Source organism: Osmia bicornis, chromosome 12 (genome assembly GCF_907164935.1).
Source record: "Osmia bicornis bicornis chromosome 12, iOsmBic2.1, whole genome shotgun sequence".
Lineage (NCBI taxonomy): Eukaryota > Metazoa > Arthropoda > Insecta > Hymenoptera > Megachilidae > Osmia > Osmia bicornis.
In genome coordinates, this window is record NC_060227.1 from 3742908 (window position 1) to 3752146 (window position 9239).

General features: G+C 33.4%; 1 long non-coding RNA gene across 1 annotated transcript; it reads right to left on the reverse strand.

Annotated features, from left to right (window-relative positions):
- Nucleotides 1-6054: 6054 nt before the first annotated feature.
- Nucleotides 6055-7257, reverse strand: LOC114871329. Its single transcript, XR_003788559.1, has 4 exons — nt 7121-7257; nt 6933-7023; nt 6543-6711; nt 6055-6216 (listed from the first exon to the last, which is right to left on the reverse strand). It is a non-coding gene; the product is annotated as an uncharacterized LOC114871329 (long non-coding RNA).
- Between the last annotated feature and the right edge of the window lie 1982 nt (nt 7258-9239).

Consider the following 9239-nt stretch of genomic DNA (forward strand, 5'->3'; position numbering starts at 1 on the left):
CTTTCGGCCCGATATTGTTGCGTTTTCACCTTAGATTTCGAAACGCGAACTTTAATTCCGGCGACTTGGACATTTAAGCATGAATATCTGGTAATAACTCATAGCGAAATGGCATGGCTGTTGATATCATTATGCTTGAAATGTGTTATGAAAAATAAACAGAATGTATAAAAAAAATCTTCATCATTTTAATTTATTCTACAAGTGACAATGAAAATGGCCATGTAAAATAACATGGATTATTTATGTTATTTTATTGCGTTTAGGTTTCTAAAAATTCAGAACAAATTAGTTACTTATTAAAATCTTTACTACCTTATGAATGCTTACTTTGATTAAGTTCATTAATTTCTTTACCTTATTGGCAGAAGATTTTATTTATAACACAATATTGCACTAAATTTTAATAGTATGCTACGATAGCTATATGTATAAGTACATAATTAAACCATACTAACCATGCATTCATTATTATTAATTTTCTTTCTGTAAAATTGTATTTGCAATGTAATACACTTCATAATCTCAAAGGCATAGTTCCTGAAAAAAATACAATAGCGATTAAATAGAAAAAAATTCGTATTATTTGCTGCATAATTAATAAACGTACCATAGAAATAATGATACAGTTATTAATTAGTCATCAAATAATAACGATTGCCCAGGTGGAGACCCGCCCTACCTCATCCCATCCACCCTCCATTTATGCAAATTTTTATTTTTATTCAATAACATCATCCTCTTGATGTACACTTGCAAAACGTTTTTGACTGTTGTGCAAACGAACAACAAAAGGAGCACTTTTATTCACTACCTATCTATCTATTTATCTATACATATATCTACGTGCAACATTTTTTAATTTTGATTTTGATTACAGATCTGTAATTAATAAATGTGCAATTGCATATTTGTCCTACATACTTATATTACTAAGAATACATGCCTATACGATCGCTCGTAATTATATTAAAAATTTGCTTAAATCTAACGCTTCCATTAATGACCATAAAGTCATTAAGATATAAACCATAAATAAATATAATAAATTTGTAGATTTTATTGTCCTCACCAGAATACTTCCTGAAACAAACTACTAAAGATTAGATATAATTTGCAAAAATAATAAGACTCGCATTACCTTAATACGAGAATAGTTCCTGAAACAAACTAAGAAAGATTAATTACCAAAATACGTCCTGAGATATTTCTCTGCAACAGAAACTTATTAATTGAATTCATATCAAGACAAAAAGTTTAATATCTGGAAAGAAGATGCATTAGCACAAACAAAATTTTACAAAAATCAGAGTCATTGTTAATGACTCATTTTCAATGAAAAGAAGGAACATCAATACAATTTCAGTACCAAAATAAAAAAAAAAGATTTAGAAAAATATATCGTTACTCAATAAGTGATTTGATTTAAAAGGATTAATTATTTTTCATTTTATAGTATCTAATATTCGTTCATTTGTTGACAAACAGTACGCGATATTTTAATTGAAACAACTTTAATTAGCAGGAAACTCTATAAACTAATGCAAAGCAATCGCGTATTTATAAGTCGCAACACTGGGAAACAATCGCGCTAATGTCATTCGCAACACTATTTTTAACAGACATGCAATTAAAATGCAGAAAAGGGGATTCTCAAACCGTGAATTTTTTACTCGCAACACTAAAGCAATCAACATTAAAAAGCAAAACTCTCAAAAATCTTAAAGCAATCAACATTGAAAAGTTAAATTCTATTTTAAAGCAATGCAAGAAAGAAACGCGATATTTAAAGTTCGCAACACTAAATGAAAATCGCGATAATCATGCATACGCAACATTAAATTGAACCGTGATCGATATTCATTCGCAACACTAAATTGAACCATGGTCAATATTCGCAACACTAAATTAAAAACGCGATTTGCCCAAAATCATGGGGGTCACGGGCCCCCTCTTCTCCTGTAATTACAAAACTACAACTACAGGCAAGCACAGTGACAAAGTAGTAACAATAATGATTTCCCATCCTTTTTTGCAAAAGGATGCAAAATCATTAGTAGTTCCCCTCTTGAAAGACAGTTTGTCGGGGCGCTTCGGCATGTAGCCTCTTCTTTCTTCGGGCGGTCCACCCATCTGAAACTTATATCTAAAGCTCGAGACTTGCAAATTCGCAAAACAAAAAAAAAAACAAACAACAAAAAAGAAAAATCGCGAAACTCTAATTGACACGTGGACAAAAAAGGACTTTATATAAGTCGTTGTTCGTGCACACGTGCCGTGCTCGAGCAGAACTTGTGCGTTTCGTGCCATCGCGATCGCGTATGACGACTTATGAAGTCGCCAAAAATTTGAAAAATTGTACAGATAGATCAAAGGCAAACGGCATACTCCATTCGTATCGATCGTATCGTCAATTCTTCAAATATATTCCAGGTACAGGTTGATCACGCGAAATCGCGCCTACCCGACCAAGAGACTGTGACAACCTGTCCCGGCCCTACCTACTTACAATCTATCACACACACCAGAAGGTATACTACCTACCTACCTAACGCTATATTTAAAAAAGGCAAAATCACATTCTCACAAAAATTCATTCCACGACCCCCATACACTCCACCCGGGTGCAAGAGCCTACACTAGGGAGAACGTCCCGGGACGCCTCCGTCACCCGAGTTTCATCTCACATCACACTCTACGGTACGTACCATTTTTCACTGAAATCGACTGGCATGGCTAGCAATCATTGCGTATAATGATAATTACAAAATTTAATTAACTACTTTGATATAGAATATTTCATAGTAATGGTAATAATCATGGTAATAGTAATGATAACAATAGTATTTGGTTTGTACGTTCATTGTACATCTTATTGAATAAAATATTATTTCAAATTAAAAGTTAAATGAAAAAGTTACTAAACCGACGCAATCCCACAGCCTAAAAACACACACACCATATGTGGAAATTACGTCGTGCACGATATACTAACGCAATGCCAGCCGCTTATTAATTATTATTCTTATGAACTAGGTCATCGTGCCCATTGCCTCTACCCATCCAAGTAGCACCTGGGCACGTGATTGGGCTTTGGCAATAAACACGGAAGGGATTAAACCTGAAAATCCTGATCTACAAACATGATTAGTACATAAACATCTAACGGGCTAATATTTCACTATTTTAATAAAAGTGACTCGACTTTGTAAATATAAAGCTTTAAGAACAAATATTGAAAAGCAAAATAGAGCAACTATGACGCAAACATGGTGCACTGCTAATGTCAGCTGGCAACGAAGGGTCTCACGCCCCCTAGACTTGCGCCAGACGCTACATACCACCCACCCCGCCTGGACGTCGTAACGCCAGGACAGAGTGCACCCCTTCGCTAAGAGCGCTACCCGCCCGTCCAACACGTTGCATCCAACGGTGTCAGATTTGCGGACGCCCATAGTATAGACAAAAGGACTACAGTTTACAATATGGTAACATATTTTCATATGTTCCGTATTCTAAAGCTGCACCTGCAAAGGCCTAGTAATGCATGGGTATATCTCCCAGAGATGGTGTTCACGGTCTTATGCCGCGGAATCCTTGTAACTAATTCGATTAATTAAATAATACATAAGATTGAGATTAAAAACCAAAAGGATTCCCACCGAATACTAGTCAGTACATCGTCATATTTACTCTCGCGCTGGAAATTTTTAGCAACACTAATTTAATAATTGCAAATCTCTAATAAAAAAGAATTTAATATCTTTAATTAAGAATTCTTTGTTGTGAAAAAAGAATTTATTGTGAAAATGAATAAAACATCCTCGGGCGATTCCCTCCTCAGAGTAAATTTTCAAGAATACGTAAAAGGTGTTCAAATTGATTACTCTGACTTGGAAATCTACCCGTCGCGAATAGTCTTCTTGCACATAAATTGTTCAATTTTACTACGCGTAAAAAATTGTCAAATTATATTTGAATTTACAATGTATGAAACGTAATTAAATCAATGTAATAACATCATTAATATGTATATCCGGTATACATATTATATAATACTATCAATATTATATTGCTTTGAACCTTCGCAATAACTAAGTCTGACAAACTAAATAAAATTGTTTCGGTATTAAAATATCTCATATTCCACATTTAAGAACATTTAAGAGCATTCATATATTTCAAAAATATCTATTGGAATATGTGGAATTGAAATGATATAAAAACGCGGAGTACAAGAAGACCTAGCCTGAACTAAATGAAATAAAACACAATAAAAATGTTACTACTCATGAGTATGTATAATCATACCCATGGTCACTGTGCTAGCCTACCACGTATACAACCAGTAACCCGTGTCGATTCGGACCATTCGTCCTACGACATGATTGGGCACCGGAGGAACCATAAAACATGCGACTCACCGTTCGCAGATATACTCTTCTTCCGACAGTCAACAACTAGCTAGGAGGATGCACACCAGGTAGGAGGTTGCCTTACAGGAGAAGACGGAAGCCATCAGGAATATCCAGGAACTCGCCAAAGTTCAAAAATTCATCTGTAACAAAAAAAGAGGAATTACGGTTAATTTTGAAAATTATCAATTCTTATTGTAATAAAATTATATATAAATTTGGATTTAATCAAATATTAGCAATGAAAAATAACTCTCAATTATCAAGTGTTGAAATTGTAAATGATTCTACTTGAATTAAAATTAATTAAATAAAGTAATAAGATACTTACACTCTTTCCTTATGGAGCAACACCCAAGACTCCTCTTCAGTGGTGCCGTGACTCTAATACCGAATATATCGAGCAATAAAAAAAAAAATTAAAAATAAAAATAAAGATATAAAGTACTAGAAACGCGACCGTGAATAATTTCCGGCGAACAATTATAGAGACTCTACTTTCGCGATGGAAAAAGAAAAATCAGAGCCTCGATGCTCTAGAAAATATTTTATAATACGCAGCAAACACTGACTCTACTTTCGCGTGATTCCTAATCATACAAACGCAACTCTATTCAGAGTCAGTTCGCCCTTGCAAAAATCAAAACATTGGAATACGTGCAAACACTGATTCTACCGACCGCCTTGCGCGCGGCCACAAAAATTCCTGGAAGAAAAGATTAGTGGAGAGGAGAGGTTTGGGATGAGTGGAAATACATATAAAAACAAACATTCTTCCTATTGAGCGAAATATTTTCAACGAACACGAATATTATTTAAGTTGAATATTGATCCTAGATTATATCATAATAATGAAATGTTTTAAATACTTGCTGATAATTATTTCAATGAATATTACAAGAATAGAAAATCATTGTTAAATAAATATAATAGACCATTTTATCAAAGCAGTGGATTTTTGATATTAAAAATTGGTGGTAATTCTATTACATCGTAATTTATAAATTATCTAATTCTTTTCAATAAGCAAAGTCCAATAGTTAACTATGCTTAAACAGCATCTGATTTAAAAACGTGATTCTACTTTAATTTAAACTTGCATCGAAAGCTGGATATTATAATATAATTACTACGATTTAACAAAAATAGATTGTTTAAAATAATTTATAATTGCAGAAGAGGAGCAATTAGTTGCAGTAACATACGAATTATTTCAATTTTGTTCTAATTTAAAACGAATGTATTAAAACACTAGACGAAATTATTTAATAAAATAAAAAATTAATTATTCTTTTTCTATGAATTGATTAAGGAAAAAAAATGTCTCTAATCTTTTCTTTCCTGACCTTGGTATCAATAATTAATTATCAAAAATGCTTACAATTAACAACGACTCAACAAAAAAAAGTAATAATAAATATTACTAATTGATTACAATAAATCAAAACATTACTAATTCTTTACGAAATTGTGTTTCAAACCCGTGTCATGGCGTCCTTTCAAAATCTATCAAATATCTGTAATAAAAAAAAAATACGAATTTATGTAAATAAAGTTTAATTGACAATAATAAAGTTATTATTAATAAACGTTCGAACTATAATTGATACAAAATATTTTAATAGATACAATGCGTACTTATTACTTATGCGGAAGGATGCTCTCAACACGTCTTGTCACCTTGACGTTCGCGAGAGAAATGGCGAGACCTTCCTTCCCGACGAAGACCGATCGGCACCGCTTCGGCATTCTTCGGTATATTCCGCTATCGGCCGACACCTAAGCAAGTACACGAACAGGTCTAAACAGAAATAATATTACGATGCTCAGGAAAGAACGTTATTAAATTAAAAACAACAAATTGTGTAAAATAGTACTAAAAACATTCAATAATGTTTAGGAACTTAACGATATAAACGAGAAAATAATTCAGATTCTGCTGTTCCACTGTTATTGTGCATTCGCGGCGAGAGCAAACATTTTCAACTCACGTATAATTGAAGAAAACGCCGAATTAATGTCAAAGATCAAGAATTCAGACTTCTCTTCAATGTTTCTTTCTGTTTTTTCTACTGTTAACACCTGATCGGCAATTTAATTTAATATTTGAAGATAATTTAATCTTACCTGTTGCAGACACGTGTCAAATGGACGAAGCTTCGAAGAGGACTGTTGCTCTCTACAACACTCCGTACAACGCACCCTTTAACGATGAATCTGATTGGTCGAAATAGGAGGACGCCATTATGGAGCGACCAATCACAGGCATTGGTAGAAACTTTGAATTGCTTTGAAACTTTAACGAAAAGATTCGTTGAAAATTATCAACGCCATATTGAAATAAAGTCAAGATTACTTTTTTCACTTTAAAGCACCGAAATAATAAAAAAGATAGAAAAATACATAAGATATTAATGGTATTTAATAAATTATCACTATAAAAGCAGAATAAATGAGAAATATGTTATTTTAATTCGTATCTGTATCGACAAAATTGGGTATAAATTTTCAGCTTACGCATTTCTGAAGACAATATGGAAATGATATCAGAAGTCATGACTCCGGTCTTCTCTTCAACTTTGTCTTCTGTTTCTTGTATGTCTGATACCTAATAAACAATTTAATCATATACACGTGCTGCGAATGATTGCGCTGTTGAGCATACTGTGGGGGCCTGCGAGGTCTCTCACTTAGGGAGCACTCACATATATTATTTCACGTGAATCGCACGGGTTGAAATTATCCAGATCGGTTTAAAAATCACACGTGTTAAACAAAAATACGTTTTTATTAATTTTTGCACTTCGGTCTGAATACCATCTAGACCAATCTAGACGCTATCTATTCACAAAGCTGCCAACTGTCTATGGCGCGTAGAAAATGGTTGGCAACATTGCCTACGAATTATGGGTGGTGACTAGGCTGAGGCGCCACAATACTAAACGAATGAACTGTGCCCTACAGAAAAAACGAGGAACTAAGTTTGTATATCCTTACCGACGAACGATTAGACTTAATTTTTTTCTGGACCGATTTTATGTTAATGAAAAAAAATCATTCATAATTACTTAAAATAAGATAGAGTATCTTGAACAACTGTCTATTACATATGTTAATAAGTTCCATAAGTTATAGTCTACATTATCTACATGTACAGTACCAGCCATGGTAGGTTGCCGTACGGAAAATGGTACTGTAAAGAACTGCTAATGCAGTTATTAATGAAGAATACTAATGCGTAATAGCAGCCATTAAAATATTAATATCTATAGATTTAGGAATTTGAGAATTATAGAGAGTAGGAGGGCTTCCTACCCTGTATCGTCATTTCCAGTGGGAAAGGCCACCATTCCCGGTACTGTACAAACTATTATGCATGCATATCAATATATCTCCTTAAAAATATGAATTTTGATTAACCACAATTATTTCTTTTCAATTTGTTAATAAATTATTAACTGTTATTAGATCTTGCAACAGTTTTTATAGTAATAATAATTTTGTAGAATTGTGGAAATAATAATTATTAAGAAATTACTTAATGTAATAAGAGTTAATAATCAACATTATCGAGAAACTGGTCAATAAATCATACGATTTAAAGATGCTTCATTTTGATTCAGGTTTTAAAAGAAATCCGTCATCCGTGGTCCAGACATTTAAGACGGTTCTTCCGTCTATTTAGTCCGGTCCTCTCAGTCGGACGACACGCGGCAATGACATTAATGTCACACGACATAGTGAACAGGATGTGGTTAATTCAGATCGGTCGTCGTATGTGACTCACATTATATGCATGTACGCGACTCATCTCAAAGTGACGAAAAGAGAGAGGAGGTAACTACCAATAGTACAGTGCTGTGAATCGCACACACGAGTCGCCTCCAAGCACTAAGGTCACACACACGCGTTTTGACCTTAGCCCCCAATTTGTTTCTCGGCGATCAAGTCGAGGAAATCGTTTTCACAGCCTTCTTCATCACGATCCTATCCAATGACTATGTCCTACAAGTACATTAACATCACTTATTATAATATAATCGTTTCTATGAAATATTATCATAATCCTTGGAAACGTATAATAGGATCTTTCCTGTAATATGCTCGCCATTATTTTAATATTTTGAACTTAGTATCATCTAATCTAAGTATTCTGCGTAAATAGGTATCAAGGTATAATGTTAAGAAATCAACAGTTTATTATTTTTAAGTAAACTGTCAACATGGCTTAGCCCAGTTGCGTGGGATATCCTGTGTACCTAATTCAATATTGCGTTTGCCTGTACTTAATTCAATATTGTTAGTCTCATTATACTAATACTTTTTTTTTGTTAATTTATTGCTTGGTACTCTTTATATATTATAATTTATTTCTTAAATCGTGTTTGAAGTATTTATGAGAATTTAACAGGAAAGCTACACTTAAGCTGCAAAATGGTATTACTTATGTCAAGCAATAATCATAAGTGGACTAGCAAGGGCATAATCTGCACGGAACCACCTGTTCTCGGAGGTTAGTTGCATTAAGTCTGATATGCGGACAACAGAGCGCGCCACTGAACTTTTGATTACTTTCGCTATAAATCCTGCGCCAATTTTGGTGTAAGAAAGAAATAACATGATGCTCTTTTTGATGTAAACTTCATGAAATTTTAATTTTACGACATGCTTGATATATATAAATATACCATCATGATCAAGCTTTTGAATACTAATGGAAACACATGTTTTTAAGTGTAACCTGCCATGTTAAGTTGTGTGAAACGTAATAACGTATATTTCTAACCTGCAAAAATACGTAAATTCACAGACTCGTACAAAGTA